This window comes from Podarcis bocagei (genome assembly GCF_964188305.1).
Source record: "Podarcis bocagei genome assembly, chromosome: 7".
NCBI lineage: Eukaryota > Metazoa > Chordata > Lepidosauria > Squamata > Lacertidae > Podarcis > Podarcis bocagei.
Genome location: NC_138132.1, coordinates 21389122 through 21408139, shown reverse-complemented (window position 1 = coordinate 21408139; position 19018 = coordinate 21389122). Strand labels below are relative to the sequence as shown.

At 44.9% G+C, this 19018-nt stretch overlaps 1 protein-coding gene across 2 annotated transcripts in view; it reads left to right on the top strand.

The window, feature by feature from the left end:
* Positions 1–1814: 1814 nt before the first annotated feature.
* The window catches only part of LUZP1 (leucine zipper protein 1), a 74527-nt gene continuing 57323 nt past the window's right edge, over positions 1815–19018 (top strand). Inside the window, exon 1 of one of the 2 annotated variants that reach the window (XM_081201923.1) lies at positions 1815–1931. The gene's annotated coding sequence lies outside the window, so the exon portion shown is untranslated. Of the gene's footprint in view, positions 1932–10188; positions 10484–19018 lie in introns of those variants that run through there. The other variant, XM_081201922.1, reaches the window with a different exon arrangement.

The following is a 19018-nucleotide window of genomic DNA, read 5'->3' as shown; positions in this document are numbered from 1 at the left end:
TAGTGGTTCTTGTTTTTATCTGTAAGCTGCCTTGAGTCCTGTCAAGGAAGAAGGCAGGGCAAACGACAACAACAACAACCACCAAGTAAGGAGAATGTAGAAATGCTGAAGACCTGCATTTGCAAAACATCAGCAATCCAACATGAATCATTTTCTGAGAGCTTTGCTAGATGTGAACTTCATTCGGCTGTTTAAATACTTCCACATCTCTGTACTTTTCTGTCTGCTTACCTTACCCGGTCCATGTCAACCATCATAAATGCCGCACAACCATTTTATCTAAGCAAAAATAAAATGCAAACTGATTTGTACCATCCAGCCAATCCCATTACTCTTAAGGTGACTGGATCTAGTGAGATTTACTAGTACAGTGGTACCTCGGGTTAAGAACTTAATTTGTTCTGGAGGTTCGTTCTTAACCTGAAACTGTTCTTAACCTGAGGTACCACTTTAACGAATGGGGCCTCCCGCTGCTGCTGTGCTGCTGCCACGTGATTTCTGTTCTCATCCTGAAGCAAAGTTCTTAACCTGAGGTACTATTTCTGGGTTAGTGGAGTCTGTAACCTGAAGCGTCTGTAACCCGAGGTACCACTGTAGAGGTAGAATTGCAGCCTCCGTAGGTTTGGGTATATCTTTCCCAACTGCAATTGCTCACATGGTATCTTCTGCAGGTTGAGAACAATGTCTGCCAGTAGTTCTCTGTTAACATCCTGGGCTCTGCTATCCTGAGAAGGGGAGGTTATGGGTAGTCTGATGAAGCTGGGAAGGACTTTGATAAACAGTAAACATGCTGGGTTCCCCTATTTTCAAACCTCATTACTTAATTCCACACACCAGCATACATGTCTCCATGTGCCAACTTGCATGGATGGCAAGCTGCCACAAACATGGATGAAGGTGCTTTATACTGGCATGTTAACCAGAGATCATGCGATAATAGGTTTTCCTTAAACTGAACCAGAGACAGGCATAGAATTCATAGGGCAGTGGGGACGGATACGGATCTATACACTTCTCTATCATGTCCTTGGAACGCTCTTCAGGCCACACCCCTCTCCGCAGGCCCAGGCCACACCCCTCTGCTTTGCGCTCCCAAGTGTTTTTGCCTGGCTGGAATGTGTCCTTAAATCAGGATAATACCTCCTGCTTGGTGGCAGATAGAGCTGGGTGTGTGTGTGTGTGGGTGTGGGTGTGTGTGTGGGTGTGTGTGTGTGAATGTGGGCAGAAACTAGCCTACTGTACAAAGCTTGCGTTTGCATTCATTGTCCTGCTCATTTTCGCCCTTGGCTCTGCCTGTCAATAGCATGTGGCCCTTGGAATCTTGCCCAGAATTGTATGCGGCCCTCATGCTGATCACACTTCCTCATAATTGCCATGGGATCATGGTTATATTTTTCAAAACCAGGAATCCTCTAAAAAGCAGAGGTGCCAAAAGGAAGCCAAACTGCAACATCGCCACCGTATATGTCATCAAGAAATGCTCCTTGCTTTTTCAAGTATTGGGAGCGTGTGATGATGCGTTGCTCCTCAAATGGTGGAGAGCATCCTGTTTGCCAGAGCTAGCACATTTCCTCATTCCGGATGAAGCCTGAATGCTTTGGGAAGCGTTCATGGCAAGAAGAGCTGTCCTATCCCGGCTTTGTGAGTGCATTCCCAACCTGCCCATTCTGAAGATTATCCGGATTCCAAAAGCTGGCAGAGCAGTCAGAAGGGACTGTCTTTCCCTTCCTCAGAAATTATGCTGAGCCTTTGGAATCAGCAAGCAGAGCAGAGATTTAACCAAGTAATTGCTGGCAAGATTTTGCACTGCAGCAGCGCACCCGTGCCTCCATACTGGGATCCGTTGTGCAATGCCGCATTTCACAAAAGCAGCAGCAGCAGCAGCCTGCCCCAGCATGACTAGAAGCAAGACTTCTTCACCCTACTTCCAGGTATTATTGAGGCTTTTTCCCCCACCCCGCCCCCATTTATTTCCTATTGCCAAGTTGAAAACAGGCTTTTGTAAAATCCGGTGGTTTCTCTCTGTTGTGCTTTCTTGTACTGCATTATGCTATGAATATACGACGGTAGCGTGTGTGTGTGTGTAATCTGAGCAGGATATTAGAGTACTGTATGAGCCATTTAGAACCCTGTGATTCAGCATACTTAGAGCTATATGTGACTGACACGCCAATGAGAATTGCTTCCAAGCGAATGGGTTTTAGGAGTCTAGGGCTGCAATCGAACTCAGTAGCAAGCCTCCCAAGGTTTATGTGTTGCACCATAATATCCTGATTTACATGGGAGTAAATCCCACAGATTTCAATGGGATTTACTTTCAGGTAGGTTTGCACTCTTAGGAACAATTCTCCCTAGTGAAGAAGGCTGCAGTCCTCAGTTCGTATATATCAAAGTAAGTTTCAGTGGGACTACTCTATAAAGTCATTTGGATTTGATGGCTTAAGTTATCTGCACAGGTTTGCCAGGGAGATTTTCAGAACTCAGAACTCTGTGGTTTCATAAAATAATACACTCCGCCCACCCTGCAAGCATGGTTTAGTAGAAAACTACCTTGCATTGCTTATCCACCCAGTGTAATATGGATGTAACTGAATTTATTGAAGTTTATGGAGTATATGCTGTGTTTTTTTCCATTTACAGTAATACTTAGGTTCATTTCAAGCATCTTTTCCTCTATCAGACTGAGAATGCAGTCTAAAACACCTAATGCGTTGCATGGCTTATACAAGAGTGGGAAGTAGTGAAATAAATAATAATATTGCTGAATTAGCAATGGATGGAACAATGCACCTCAGCATAGCAAATCAAGACAGTTCATACAAAAAGATCTGGATTTGCTAATATTTAAATGCATTTTTCTGTCCCACCTGTATTTCTGGATAGGTTCTTTTAAAAATAAAATAAAAATTGGGACACTTTATGGGACAATTGCATATGGGAGGACGTTGCTTTTATTGAATGCCTCCCAGAATGCCTTTTATTGAATGCCTTCCTCTAGAAACATTATAGCTGCCTCTTTGACATGCCTTCTCAGTTCATGCAGTCAGTACTATGGGGGATACTGGGATGGCGGGGACAAGTGTCAAATTAAGTCTCTATGTCAAAATTTTAGTCCCCCTTTTTTGCTGTTAACTATTATTAACCTTCTATTAACATGTAACTAAGGCTACTACAAAGCATCAAGACAAGTGCAACGTTCTTCTGTCAATGCTGAATAAAGCCATTGTTCTAATACACTGCAAATCTAACGTATTATCTTCTTCATCCCACCCCTCCTCCTCTCATGTCTGCTATTACAGTACATGAGTGGAAGGGTGTGAGCTCTTATAATGAGATAAGGAAGGTAAATGAAAGGAATATATAATATGCGATAGGGAAAGGGAACGGGGGAAAGTTCTGGTAAGAAGTCTGCTTGGTGCTTATCTCTCAATTTGGGAAATGATGGCATCGTGGTGTGCATAACAAATTCTGTACCAATTTAAGAAGGATCTATTGTCGAACTGCATGCATCCAAGACTAAAATATAACTTGTATTTTGATAAAAGTTTCTAAACATTTTCAATGGGGTTCAGTCCTACAAGGCTTTTTGGGGGGAGGGTGGGGGAAGACAGACACTTTTTTTTTTACGTTGTAATGCTGATATCCCCTTCATGGATCACTGCCTTGCCGTGGCGAAGGGGCTTGAAGAACTCAGAGAAGCTATGAACTATGCCGAGCAGGGCACCCAAGATGAACAGGTCATAGTGGAGAGTTTTGACCAAACGTGATCCACCTGGAGTAGGAACCGGCAAGCCACTCCAGTATCCCTGCCAAGAAAACTCCATGGACAAAGACAACAGGCATATAAAAGTTATGACGCTGGAAGATGAGCCCCTCAGGTCGGAAGGTGTCCAACATGCTACTGGGGAAGAGCGGAGGACAAGTACAAGTAGATCCAGAGCTGATGAAGCGGCTGGGCCAAAGCCGAAAGGACGCTCAGTTGCGGATATGCATGGAAGCGAAAGGAAAGTCCAATGCTGTAAAGAAAAATATTGCATAGGAACCTGGAATGTAAGAACCATGAACCTGGGTAAGTTGGATGTGGTCAAAAATGAGATGGCGAGAATAAATATTGACATCCTGGGCATCAGTGAGCTAAAATGGACGGGAATGGGCGAATTCAGTTCGGATGACTATCATATCTACTACTGTGGGCAAGAAACCCGTAAAAGAAATGGAGTGGCCCTCATAGTCAACAAAAGAGTGGCGAAAGCTGTACTGGGATGCAGTCTCAAAAATGATAGAATGATCTCGATACGAATCCAAGGCAGACCTTTTAACATCACAGTAATCCAAGTTTATGCACCAACTACTGGTGCTGAAGAAACTGAAATTGACCAATTCTATGAAGAATTACAAGACCTTATAGAAGTGACACCAAAGAAGGATGTTCTGCTCATTATAGGGGATTGGAATGCTAAAGTAGGGAATCAAGAGATAAAAGGAACAACTGGCAAGTTTGGCCTTGGAGTTCAAAATGAAGCAGGGCAAAGGCTAATAGAGTTCTGCCAAGAGAACAAGCTGGTCATCACAAACACGCTTTTCCAACAACACAAGAGACGACTCTACACATGGACATCCCCAGATGGGCAACATCGAAATCAGATTGATTATATTCTCTGCAGCCAAAGATGGAGAAGCTCTATACAGTCAGCAAAAACAAGACCTGGGGCTGACTGTGGCTCAGATCATCAGCTTCTTATAGCAAAATTCAAGCTTAAACTGAAGAAAGTAGGAAAAACCACTGGACAGGTAAGATACAATCTAAACCAAATCCCTTATGAATACACAGTGGAAGTGAGGAACAGGTTTAAGGATTTAGATTTGCTGGACAGAGTGCCTGAAGAACTATGGGTGGAGGCTCGCAACATTATACAGGAGGCAGCAACTAAAACCATCCCAATGAAAAAGAAATGCAAGAAAGCAAAGTGGCTGTCCAACGAGGCCTTACAAATAGCGGGGGAGAGAAGGCAAGCAAAATGCGAGGGAGATAATGAAAGATACAAGAAATTGAATGCAGATTTCCAAAGAATAGCAAGGAGAGACAAGAAGGCCTTCTTAAACGAGCAATGCAAAGAAATAGAGGAAAGCAACAGAATGGGAAGAACCAGAGATCTGTTCAAGAAAATCGGAAATATGAAAGGAACATTTCGTACAAAGATTACCATAATAAAGGACAAAAGTGGTAAAGACCTAACTGAAGCAGAAGACATCAAGAAGAGGTGGCAAGAATACACAGAGGAATTATACCAGAAAGATATGGATGTCTCGTACACCCCAGGTAGTGTGGTTGCTGACCTTGAGCCAGACATCCTGGAGAGTGAAGTCAAATGGGCCTTAGAAAGCACTGCAAATAACAAGGCCAGTGGAAGTGATGGTATTCCAGCTGAACTGTTTAAAATTTTAAAAGATGATGCTGTCAAGGTGCTACACTCAATATGCCAGCAAGTTTGGAAAACTCAGCAGTGGCCAGAGGATTGGAGAAGATCAGTCTACATCCCAATCCCAAAGAAAGGCAGTGCCAAAGAATGCTCCAACTACCGCACAATTGCACTCATTTCACACGCTAGCAAGGTTATGCTTAAAATTCTACAAGGAAGGCTCAAGCAGTATGTGGACCGAGAACTCCCAGAAGTGCAAGCTGGATTTAGAAGAGGCAGAGGAACCAGAGACCAAATTGCAAACATGCGCTGGATTATGGAGAAAGCTAGAGAGTTCCAGAAAGATATCTACTTCTGCTTCATTGACTATGCAAAAGCCTTTGACTGTGTTGACCACAGCAAACTATGGCAAGTTCTTAAAGAAATGGGAGTGCCTGATCACCTCATCTGTCTCCTGAGAAATCTCTATGTGGGACAAGAAGCTACAGTTAGAACTGGATATGGAACAACTGATTGGTTCAAAATTGGAAAAGGAGTACGGCAAGGCTGTATATTGTCTCCATGCTTATTTAACTTATATGCAGAATTCATCATGCGAAAGGCTGGGCTGGATGAATCCCAAGCCGGAATTAAGATTGCCGGAAGAAATATCAACAACCTCAGATATGCAGATGACACAACCTTGATGGCAGAAAGTGAAGAGGAATTAAAGAACCTTTTAATGAGGGTGAAAGAGGAGAGCGCAAAATATGGTCTGAAGCTCAACATCAAAAAAACAAAGATCATGGCCACTGGGCCCATCACCTCCTGGCAAATAGAAGGGGAAGAAATGGAGGCAGTGAGAGATTTTACCTTCTTGGGCTCCATGATCAGTGCAGATGGTGACAGCAGTCACGAAATTAAAAGACGCCTGCTCCTTGGGAGAAAGGCGATGGCAAACCTAGACAACATCTTAAAAAGCAGAGACATCACCTTGCCAACAAAGGTCCGTATAGTAAAAGCCATGGTTTTCCCAGTAGTGATGTATGGAAGTGAGAGCTGGACCATAAAGAAGGTTGATCGCCGAAGAATTGATGCTTTTGAATTATGGTGCTGGAGGAGACTCTTGAGAGTCCCATGGACTGCAAGAAGATCAAACCTCTCCATTCTGAAGGAAATCAGCCCTGAGCGCTCACTGGAAGGACAGATCGTGAAGCTGAGGCTCCAATACTTTGGCCACCTCATGAGAAGAGAAGACTCCCTGGAAAAGACCCTGATGTTGGGAAAGATGGAGGGCACAAGGAGAAGGGGACGACAGAGAATGAGATGGTTGGATGGTGTTCTTGAAGCTACCAGCATGAGTTTGATCAAACTGCGGGAGGCAGTGGAGGACAGAAGTGCCTGGCGTGCTCTGGTCCATGGGGTCACGAAGAGTCGGACACGACTAAACGACTAAACAACAATGCTGATATTCGGCCCCATCTTAGCTTGGGGCTTACTTGTGTCTATATAGTCACCTGGGCTGCTTTAGGTGTTGTCTCAGGTACTCACCTGTGTTTCCAATATATTGATGCATGTCACTGATTTTTTAAAATAAAATATCAACAAATAAAGAAATACAAGCTAAGATACACTTTACATATTTAGAATTTTGTCACTGATTTCCCCCCCCCCCTATGATTCTTGGATGTTAGGAGTTGACCCGCAAGTACTTAACTTATTTAACTAAATCAGGGAGTGGGGAACCTGCAGATGCTGAAGGATTGCTCCTCAAATCACCCACAGGGCAACTAGCTTTCCCACCCCAGAACTAAATGATTAGAAGATATTTGGCCAGCCAACTTAGGATCTGACCCTAGAGGCAGTCGAGAGACCTTAGGGCTGGATCCCTTGTCTAGGAAACTGCATGATGACAGCAGCAATTATTGCCACCCTAAGAAAAATCAACTTGCAACAGGACAGGAAGGATCCTGACAACTGATTCTTACACCATTTGTGGTATAGCATGATAGCTGCTTGCGTGTGATTGAAATATGCAATAAACAGGTCATGCTTGAAAGTGGGAGATCACATGGGATAGATGAAGTTGTAACTTTCTACTCCAGTGCCTCAACACCCAGGCGACAGACAGCACTGGCATGGAAATAACCATAACATCTTCTCCTGTCCCGCACAGTCTCACCCTTCCAAACGTTACTAGTGCAACATGGTATGTAACATCTGTGTAAAAGTGGCAACCATTATGTCACACAGGTTGATATAAGCATTTCCTTGAAATGTATTAAGAACCAATGTATACCTCTTGCCTTGTGTAATGTATTAATACATTCTCGAGATCCAGGGCTTACCTGCTTACCTGGGTTTAAGTCCCATTGGACTCAGAACTGTCATATAGATGGTGCTTTACAAATTACAAGAAGGAGAAGACCCTGTCTCAAGGAGCATACAATCTAAAAATCAGGATGTGGAGGGAAGAGTAGAAATATGCAAACTCACTTCTTGCACTGACTATCAATTTGCTGCTCCCTTCTGCAAATAATTACTCATTTGAGCAGCTGTACTCTCATGGGCAGTGTATATTGTCAGAGCAACAATCTTATGCAAGATTCCCACCCCTTTCCTTCTATGAACAGGAAAAGGAATAATAATCACAAGGTTGCAGGGTTTTTGTTTTTTTAAAGTGTCCCTTAAGAGCTGAATTTCAAAAACAATAGATGGAAGATGCTAACAATTGCTAAAGTTGTTTTCAGTTGCCAAAATGCTGCTGAATTTCTTATGTGTACTAAATTTTAGTCCCAAGGATTGAATAATCAAGTGATAGAAAATGTGAATCTGGCCCATATGTACACATTGCTCCTATTTGATGGGGGCAACATCTGCTTTCTGTTATCTGCCACTTGCAAAACAGTGTTTTGTCTTTTGGGGAGTTGTTTTTTTTATCAGCCCCTTTTCTTGGGTCTTTAAGCAGTTAAATCTCCAAATAAGTAATGCATGCATCTTGCCTCTAGTCCACATGAAGTAACATGAATTAACTGATGACACTGTCCCATCTTTCTCAATGCTATATGTACTATGACTCGAAGCCGCTCTCTAGGGTAGCAGAGATCCTTCTACGTAATTGGAAATGCCAGGGATAGACCCTCAAACTTCCTGCACATAAACCATGTGCTCTGATACTGAGCTATGGTACCTTCCCAAATACCCCTGCTCTATCTTGCCTCCCTTCCACCTCCCCATAATCACCTATCCAAACAGTGAATATTGTTGAGTACATTTTGACCTGCAGCCATCCTATAAAGGTTTTGCCCTAATATGGATTTCCTTTCCTTTCTGTGACTAATTGTTATATCATTTTATTAAAGTTATTAAAAGAAAAGAAGTTATGGCCAGTTTCGGAAGCCAGTGCCAGGCAGGCTAGCACAAACCACAGCAGGATGGAGAAAGAGGGTTGGTGGTCTCAGGTATCAATCTTGATGTGAGGATAAGGTGTGGCAAATGAATGATTTCCATATACTGTATAAAATGTTGGGAAGATGTAGGAGAATTCGACTTTGGGGTAAGAGTGGCAACATTAGAAATAGGTTATAAGGTAGGCTCTTGTAGGCTCTGTTCCAAATTAAGTTGTGTGCCCCCCCCCCCCCGGAAAACAAATACAACAAAGGTCACTGTGCTTAGCTGGTATGTACTAACGCTTTGCATAGAACTGTCTGCCTCTGCCTCTTGTATCTCACAATTGCTCCTTTTCTCATTTATTTATTAAATCAAATTTAATACAGTCTCCACAAAAAATAAACATAGCATTAAGATTATAATGTTATTTTACATAATCCTAGAGCATTAATGGGTCGATATAGGCTCTCCAGAGACAGGTGTGCAAAACCGGTGGGAGAAATTTGCTATCTGCTTTTCTGATGTATGAAAAGAAAGGGGGGAGGTTTAATCAAAGGTGTCTCTCTTTATAAAAAAATACATTTTGCTACTCTTGTAAGCTCGGTGGGTTGATCTGAAATAGCCACAGTCCCAGATATTGCAGCTCTGAGTGTAGCCAGCACGGTGCCACCCACCTGCCACAGTGGTGATAGATAACGCCGTACCAATTTATTTTAGTGCCCACACTGCTGGTTGAAGAGCAGGGTGCAGATGAGGAACCAGGTGTCCTTTGGACTCCAATTCCCATCAGCACCGGCCAATCCATGGTCAGGGATGATGGGAAAACCACCCACACCTGGAGATCCAGACGACCCGCGTCCCCGGAGTAAGGAGCCCTGAGCTGAACCTCCCCCCGCCTCCCGCTCGCTTGCGTGACTTTGCGGCTAAGTCTCGCTCACCCTAACCTACCTCACAGGGTTGCTCTGAGGACAAACGCGCGAGGAAGGGAAAGGAGCAAGAAAGAAGCAACGCCGAGGGAGTGGGGGGAAAGGCGGGCTTAGGAAAGGAAAGGCAGCAAATGGAACGCGCGAAACCTTCCTCAGAGGAGGAGGAAAAGCGTTGCCTTTTAAGGAGCCGCGGTCCGCGCGTGGCGCTGACACGGGGAGGAGGGCAACCCTCCTCACGACCACGCTTCTGCGCGGGACCTTGCGAGTCCTGGCTCGAATGCGGCGCGCGAGGCGGCCCTACTTTGGCGGGCGAGGGAAGCAAGAGAAGGCGGCTGGGGGAAAGTCTGCGGAGGCGAGGCGAGCGGCCAGGCCCTCCTTTTCTCCTCCTCCTCCTTCGCCACCCTTCTCCTTCCTCCTGACGTCAGGGCCGCCCGCCCGCCCGCCAGCAGGGGCTGCTGCTGCTCCCCGCCTCTCATTGTCAGGAGGAGCCCCAGCACTGCAGCCCTGCGAGCGGGCCGGATCCAAGCGGGCCGCCGCCGCGCATCGCGGAGTGGGGGGCCCCGGGGGTCTCCGCTGCCGCAGCCTGAGGCGACGAAACTCCGGGCTGCAGCTGCTGCAACTGCAATTGCTGCTGGTTGGTGGCGCGGCTGCTACCGTCGCCTTCGCCGCTCCTCGAGAAACTCCTTGGCGGACTTGGATCCTTCGATTCCCGGCTAAGTTCCTTAGGGGAAGGAAAAAGGTGGCGGATTCGGCGGGGAGAAGAAGGAGGTAGGCGAGGGGATTTTTTATTTATTTTTTGGTGGGGTGGGGGGGGTTTGCTATGTGTGAGTTGAGTCAGGGTGGGATCGGGGTGCGCTTTGGGGGTCAGGGCAGGAGGGGAAGTTGCGGGGGGCTCTTCCTCCCTGCCTCCCGATCGCCCTTTTCCGCCTCCTCCTCCTCCTCCTGGGCTGATTTCTGGGCTCCAAGAGCGCTGCCAAAACCAAGCTGGGGCTGGGAAGGAATTCAAGGCATCCGCTTTGTTCAAGTTGCCAGTGTGTGTAGACAGACCCTTAAAAAAACTAATTAGCGACTGGAAACTGGGAGGGTTTCCTGTGGCTGGGTTCTTTTTCATCTTTTTTTTAAAAAAAGGATGACTACTTCTTTTCTTTTTTTGTTATGTTTCGAGTTTTTGCCCTTGAAATCTTAGCTTGGGATAGAGAGAGAGAGAGAGAAGGCTGAGGATCTCTCTCGCTCTCGCTCTCTCTCTCGTTCGCTCGCTCTGGGAACTTCCCAAGCATCCAAGTTTCTGCCCGGGTGTCTCTAGGAGAGGCCGGGCCCTTTCCTGCAGAGGAAATGCTTCGTAGGAAAAACGGCTTGGCGGTAAGAGTCGGGGATGGTGCACCGTTCCCAAGGATGCAAGCGCAGGCGAAAGGGATCGGCTTCCGGCCCGATCCTAGCCATGCTTTACTCAGATGTAAATGTCACGCAGTGAGAGTTGCGAGCAAGGAGGAGCGCATCGGATTTTTCATTTTGGCAGCATAACCGTAAGCGGGTTTACTCGGAAGTAAACCCCACTGATTTCAGTGAAGCTTAACTCTAGAAGGATATTTAGGGTTACACAGCCGCAGGGATTGGCTTCAGTTGCATCTTCTTAAGACTTCTTGTTGGATTAGATTTGTATCATTATTGTTATTCCCATTCTCTAAAGAAAAAAATATGTAATTGTTGAGTTGGATTGGACATGGCTCCTTCACTTTTTTTATCTACACAACAACCCTGTGAGTAGGTTGGACTGAGACTGTGTGTGTGTGTGTGTGTGCGCGTGCACACACTGCGAGGCAGAGCAGGATATAAACCTGGCTCTCCTCACCATCACAGCACACCATGATGTAGAAGTGAACCCCATTGAATTCAATAAACATGCATAGGATTGGGCCTCAAGGCTGCAATCCTGAATGTACTATACTTAGAGCAGGTCCTCATTGCAATCCGGTGAATATCGTTCAGAGGAAGTACCCTTTTGGGGTGTTGCTTCTCATTTGAACAAAGCTGCTGGAAAAACTTCTGCCTCATATTGTGATTCTGCTATCGACTTCCTGAGTACCCTTGGAAAAGTCCCTTTGTCTTGGACGAACTTTCCCAGGCCTGAAAAGGGGAGTAATTGTGTTTCATACCTCACAGGTTTGTTGAACATTAGTGCGGGTGGAATAACATTATGGTTGCCACCACCTTTTCTATTTTCTGTTGGTGCCTTTCACAGGGTTGCAATAGACATTCAGCAGATACGGCTTCCCTCACTGAATGCATATATGTGCCAGCAAAAGCTGCATCTGTAGAATTTCCGCCTGTTATGCAGTGGTTAAAAGTACAGGGAAGGTGAGCTAGAAAAAAGGTTGCAATTTAGGATGGGTGCACGGCTACGAGGAGGATGCTAAATCTTACTGTCTGAATTGTGTTTGGACTCTTGCAATCAGGCCTGTGTGTCTAAGAATTTGGGAGATGGATTTCCCTGTGGTAGGCTTGTCATTGCTAGCGCTAGTGTGGCTTTGAAACACTTTTTTCATCTGGATTATATTTCTGTAGTTCTGCACTGCTGTCTTTATTGTGTTTCTATCCCACCTTTCTTCCAAGGACCTCCGGGGCACATGGCTCTTCCCCACTCTTTTATCCTTGTGACAATCCTGCGAAGTAGGCTAGGGTGGAAGAAAGCAAATGTTGCACAGTCATGTCACAAGCTTCATGGTTGAGCAGGGATTCAAACTCAGGATCAGTCTGACACCATTAACAGCTAGAGTCTAACCACTATGCAAGACTGCCCGTGGTAGAAATGCCACTCAAGGTTCTTAGTGAATGAATGGGGAGCCTGTGTTCCTCCAGATGTTGTTGTTTTACAGCTCCCATCATCCTTAACCACTGGCCATGTTGGCTGGGGTTGATGGGAGCTGGAGCCTCACTACATCTGAAGGTCCAAGGTTCCCCACTCTTCTTTGCTACATCTTGCCAAACTCTGAGTGGGGGCTGCAAACTTTGTCTTCACCTACTTGAGTTGAACCTTTCCCTTCACCAGTTTTGGAAAGGATTTAGGTGAAAATGGTGGAGGAGACCTGTTGCTTCTTGCCCCAGCCTTGGTGACTGCAGCTTTTGCTCTAAGGTTTAAGGTAAACAAACAAACACAGAATAACATGTGAGGACTCCTGGTTTTCTTTGCTCTCAGATACAGTTCCAAACAACCTCCATTTAAACAAAAATAAATCAACACAGAAGCTGGACTACTCCAAAGAAGAGTACTTTGGAGTAAGGAAAAGCACTGGAAAATGTTGGTTAGGCAAGGCACTGTCAGTTGTAGGGATATGTCTGCGTGTGTGTCTTTGCTTTGCTTGGTTGGCAGTGTTGTGTAGTGCTTACAGTGATGGACTAGAATCTAGGAGACAAGGGTTCAAAATCGCTACTTGAACGTGAAGCTCACTGGGTAACCTTGGACCAGTCCACTGTCTCTCAGCCTACCTTCCTGTGCAATGTTGTTTTGAGGAGAAAATGGGGAGGCGGGTGTATCTGAAGGCAGCCCTGTTTAGAGAAGCTTTTAATGTTTAATATTTTGTTGGAAGCCGCCCAGAGTGGCTGGGGAAACTCAGAAAGCAGAGAATTGTTCTGCGTCAAAAAGACTTATTTTAATCAGACTTCACCCCCAGGGTAGAGATGCTTTTGCTCAATTTACTCCGAGGAATTTTTCTTCTTCTCCAGCTTCTTCTAAAATGAAACCATCTTTCCCTCGCACACAGGGGCAGATTCTGGGTGTGAAGCTAAGCAATGTTTATTGCCTTGTAAGTCCATTTTTGCTCATTCTGGGCTGACGAGCGAGCCGACTGAAGACTCATTACTCCAAGAGGAAACATGGCATTTGTTTTCACTAAAGAGCAATGGAATTTAGCACTTTTGGCTGTGGCCGGGCTATTGTCTGCAAGCAAAAGCAGGCCAAGGGTTTCTGCTTTCCTTAATTATTAATTGCATCTGGTTTCTCATTCAAAGCCACAGGAGTAAACTACAGGTACTCAGCAAGCCGTAGGCAAGGCTGGGGGTGGCTGTGGTGGGGACTTGCACCCCCTCACTCTCATAGCTAGAACCCTGCACTTATTTGAAGGACAGTCACATAAGAGACCTTTTCTTTATTATTGTTGGTTAGTGTTGGAGTCAAGACAAAAAAATGGGTGTTGCAAGATAGGGATTTTGACCCTAAGGATATCACTTGCAGTGGATGAAAGGCAGGCTTGTGGGGACGGGCTGTAGGTTGCTGGTTATGGCATCTGCTTTGAATGCGGAAGGACCCAGGTTCAACCTAGGTATCTACAAGTAGGATTGGGACGGGATCCTGCCTGAAACCTTGGAGAGCTGCTGCCAATCAGTGTAGACAGTACTGAGCTAGATGGATCAGAGGTCTGATGCAGGGTTCGAAATTAGCAGGGCGCCAGGCGCATTTTGCACCTAAAGATTCTCTATTTGTGAACACCTCAACAAGTCTGGGTGCCATTTTTTTGCGCCTGGCTGACACTCAAGGATTACTGAAATGTAAGTGCTTTGAAGCCTTGAAGAATATGTTAAAGATAGACACTATGTTAAGGAGTTTAACAATAAAGAGTACAGTCGTACCTTGGTTCTCGAACACCATGTGACTCGAGTATTTTGGCTCTTGAATGCCTCAAACCCAGAAGTGAGTGTTCCGGTTTGTGAACGTTTTTTGGAAGCTGGACATCCAAAGAGGCTTCCGCAGCTTCCGATTGAGTGCAGGAGGCTCCTGCAGCCAATCGGAAGCTGTGCCTTGGTTTCTGAATGTTTTCGGAAGTCAAACGGACTTCTGGAATGGATTCTGTTTGAGAACCAAGGTACGACTGTAGAGTGCTTTGAAAACCGAAGTATGGTACCAATATCTTTTTTGTAAACACCAAATTAAACATGCATTTATGATTTCTGATAAAAATGTGATTTTAACAATGTGTCACTTATGTGAATTGCATATTAGTTCATGCTTAACAAAATAATAAATAAAAAGTCTTGCCTACCCCGCTCTAAAAAATGGCGACAAGAGATTCTGTTTTGGCGCCCACAACCTAGGTTGCAGGAGCCTTTGGCTCCTAGCTTTTCCATCCCAGTTTCTAACACTGGCTCGGATGTAGTATAAGGCAGCTTCTTATGTTCCTATGGAACTGATGGCATAAAGCAGTGGTGGGTCACATCTGGCTCTCCAGTTGTTGTTGGACTGCAGCGGCTATCAGCCCTGCCCGCTATGGTCAGTGGCCAGGAGTGATGGGCTTTGCAGCCTGGCAACATCTGGGAGGCCACACATTCTTCACCACTGGTCTGAGGCCTTGGAGAGCTGCTGCCAGTCGAGTAGGCAACAGTAGATAAATGATCTGACATTGTATAAAGCAGCTTTATATGTTCTGTGTGTTCTCTGTGCCTGTTTTCTGGTAATACAAAATGAGGAACATGCACATATTAAGCAAGGAATGATTGTGGGTCTTCTCATTTTAAGGACCACATAAACTGGTTGCTTGTTTTATCCTTTTCATCCATCCACATTTCAGTTGTGAGACTGAAAGTTCTTAGGTGTTTCCCCCACTCTCATGCAACACATTCCGCCTTCAGGCTGCAAGGGATGATAGGGAAGGGTTGTAGGTCAGTAGTAGTACATGTAATTTCCGTGTGAAAGGTCCCAGGTTCAAACCCCAGATTTTCCAGATAGGGTGGGAACAAATGTCCACCAGAGACCCTAGAGAGCTGCTGCCAGTCCGTGCAGACAGCACTGAAGTAGATGGCACCAATAGTTTGATTTGATATAAGGCACCCTCTTTGAAAGCAGGAACTGGTATATGAAAGGTGTGGCAAGACTTCTAAAAAAGCAGTGTTGGTCCTAATCATAAGTGTGTGTGTACCATTTGTGCTCTACTCTAGGCAACTAAATATTGGGGGCTGGCTCCCCCCCCCCCCAGTGTTACCCCTGCAGCTAGTCTCTACAGGTAGTGTTTGCCAATACATAGGGGCACATTGGTTAAGGGTGGATTCCCAAAATGCGTGTATTCCTTAACTGGCCATCAACTGTCATCTTGAATTTATCTGTTCCAAAATCATATTTTTAGTTGAGCAAATACTGAAGGCCACTAGCAGTGGCTGGTAGAAGATGAAACAAAGGAACATGTTTTTGGTTTTTGTTTGAATACTTCTGTACGGAGGCAGGAACTTAAGGCAGGCTCCAGATTCCTTTAGTTCTTTTCACTTTTTTATTTGCATTGATTGCTGTATGCAACCGGGTGGCCAACATGGTGCCCTCAAGCTGTTTTGGACTACAATTTCCATCATTCCATGGTGGCTGGGGCTGATGGGAGTTGTAGTCCAAAACATTGGATTGGGGGGAGAGGAGCACTGTGTTGGCTACCCTAGCTCTGTACGTTCAACAGGGAACTGGCAGTCACTTCATTTTGAGACCACAGCCCCTTTCAATTGGCTTCACTTGCTGAATTGGGTCCTATACAAGCTGAGACATGGGCAAAGGGCTCTTTTAACCCCCTTGGTCCTGGTGTGATAGTTTTGGGCAAAGGCCTCCCTTGTCCGTTTAGCTGCTGCTTCCCGTGTGTGAGTGGAAGCAAATAGAAGCGAGCATCTCAGATGCATGGAAAATGTAAGGGCTCAGCGTCAGATGCTTTGGTTATCAGCAATTGGGAGGAGGGGGTAAAGAATATTGGCCAGCTGAGGTCCATAATGACTGAAGGCCTTTGCCCCAAAGCTGGTATAGCTATTCATAGTGAGGATGAGGATGGGGTGTGTGTTGGGGTCTAGATGAAAAGCTTCTGAAGTGCTTGATTGAGCATCTATGTGGGATCTCGACATTGGCTGAAAATCTGCTGAACTGTTCAGCATAAGAGAGGATGATTGAGTAACAAGATGTTTCCATAGCTATTCTGAATTTTTTCTTCTTTGAAGGCTGTAGGACAGCAACCAGTTATACCTGGGCTTTTCAAACTTTCTTGCAATAAGCCTTTCCTAAGTCAAGAAACAAAAGCTTGATCCCAACCCACCTGTGCTATGAAGATAAAGCCAACTGTTTTGCAAGGTGTGGAGGCAAGTAGATTGGTGGGAAATAGCGAAAGCAAGGACCAGAAGAGAACAAGGGTATGCTTTAGGATTAGAGAAAGGAATGGAAAAGTAATTCCTCAGTTGATCTCCACCAGACAACAGAAATATGTAGCTGCTGGTGATAGGATGATTGGAACTGGGTGTGTATGTGTGTCCATAAGTTAACAGGCCCATTCAAGAATAAGAATAATAAAATCTTAACTGTAGGAATCAAGGAAAACAGAAACTGAAATTTAACAACCGTTTTTGTTGGGATAGCTGTCACATGTTTGGAAAACCTTTCTAAAGCACTTGAAGTGATCACAAGAGAGACACTTCTTATAGATACTGGACATGATCATTATCATGGATAAGGGCAAAGCTGCACAATTATGTAGGCAAGGAAAATCCACTCATTTTGTTCTGAACTGGTAGTCGTCTTGAAATTATCTGTTCCATTCGTCCTGTTTCCAGTGCCCAGGTGTGAGTGCTGATGCTTATGTAGGGAAGCATGTAGTTTATGTAGGGGAAAATGTCACCATCTGGGCACAAGAGGAAGGTATATGGTTGTAGAAGTGTGTGTGTTTTTTAAGCTCTTGGGGGGACATTGTGAGGAGGGGGGGAAATCACCCCCAAAACCCAGTGGTGACTGAACATGCTCGGTAGCTATGAACCAATATCCCAGGACTGGCTTGCTGGTGGGGAAAAAAATAGAAATCCAAAGGGGAGGAGGAATATCATGGAGCATTTCAGGCTGACTAGAAGAGTGAACAGGCCTTCACACTGCAACATTTTATTGCAGCTCCCTCTTTTGTTCGCTAAAGGATCATGCCTTGTCACTATGGAAAATGAAGTCCACATTTTAAAATCGAATTTGAAGAGAAGAGGAAATATATGCCGTAGTGTGGGCAACAATGACTAAATTAATCCACCCAGCAGTTCTGAAATGGTAGTTATCTTGAAATTATCTAATCATAAAGGCTATATGAGTTACCCCATTATTCATTTTCTCTTCCATCTGCGATTAAATGTCAGTCATTGAATTTTTTGGTTTGCGACATGGACGCTTTGAGATGTAGTTCTGAAGAATTGCTTAAACTTCCTGGTTTTTGGCAAGAAATCTAAGAAAATACGACTCTACTGTAATAATAGCAGGCATACATTACTTTTATTTAATTATTTAATTAAGGCTGCAGTTTTATACTCACTTCCCTGGGACTAAGTCTCATTGATCCCAATATTTCCACAGGATTTATACCCTGCTTTGCCTAGAAAAACAATTCAAGGCTGGTAAATTAGTTGAACATCATTCCTATTGGAAAAAAACAAAACTTGAGTTGACTAACTTAAGCCCCATATGCACTGCACATTTAAAGCAGTATCATATCATTTTAAACAGTTATGGATGCTTCAAAATAGTTCTGGGATCTGTAGTTTGTTAAGGGTGCTGACAGTTGTTAGTCCCTTCACAGAACTACAATTCTCAGAGTGGTTTAACAGTCAATCCAATGTCCCAGGGAATTCTGGGAATTGTCGCTCTGAGGTGAATAGGGGGGTCTCCCCACAACTCTCAGCACCATTGGCAACCTATTCTTCCAAGGATTCTTTGGGGGAGGGAAGCCTAGTTACAAAGGCTAAGCAATGTGAAACCGTGAGATAAAACACAACTGATAAAAGGATAACGGCAGCAGCAGAAAATAAAATAACTATATTAACACCTCATCCCAACAACATAAAACATTATCGGCTGGCTATGAAAACAGATGCCGTAGGCCAAATGCCCTTCTAAAAAGACAGGCCTTTATTGTTCAACAAAATGCCCGCAAGGGATAGGGCGTCTTGCTGCAAAAGAGGACAAGGCTCTTGCGCCTTTTAAATAGGAAAGTTCAGCAAATGTAGATGTCAGTGGCGGCTGGTCCCCATTGATCCTGGTGGAGTGGAAGGTAGGCAAATTATGGTAGGGGGAACATGGGGCTACAATAGGCAGAGCCAACAGTAGGCGTGAGCACTCCCAACCCCTTGCCATTTTTTCCCCTATTGGTCCCCTTCCTCTACTTTTAACAGCAGCCTGACATGTGGAAATTAAACAAGCAAAGCTGTTTGTGGCATGGGAAAAAACCTTATGCTTCGACCCACTGTGTTCAAGAGGATTCACTCTTTAGATTAGGAGCATGGTTTCAGCAGCTTAGTTTTTGCATATCAGGCTGCTGCTGCTGCTAA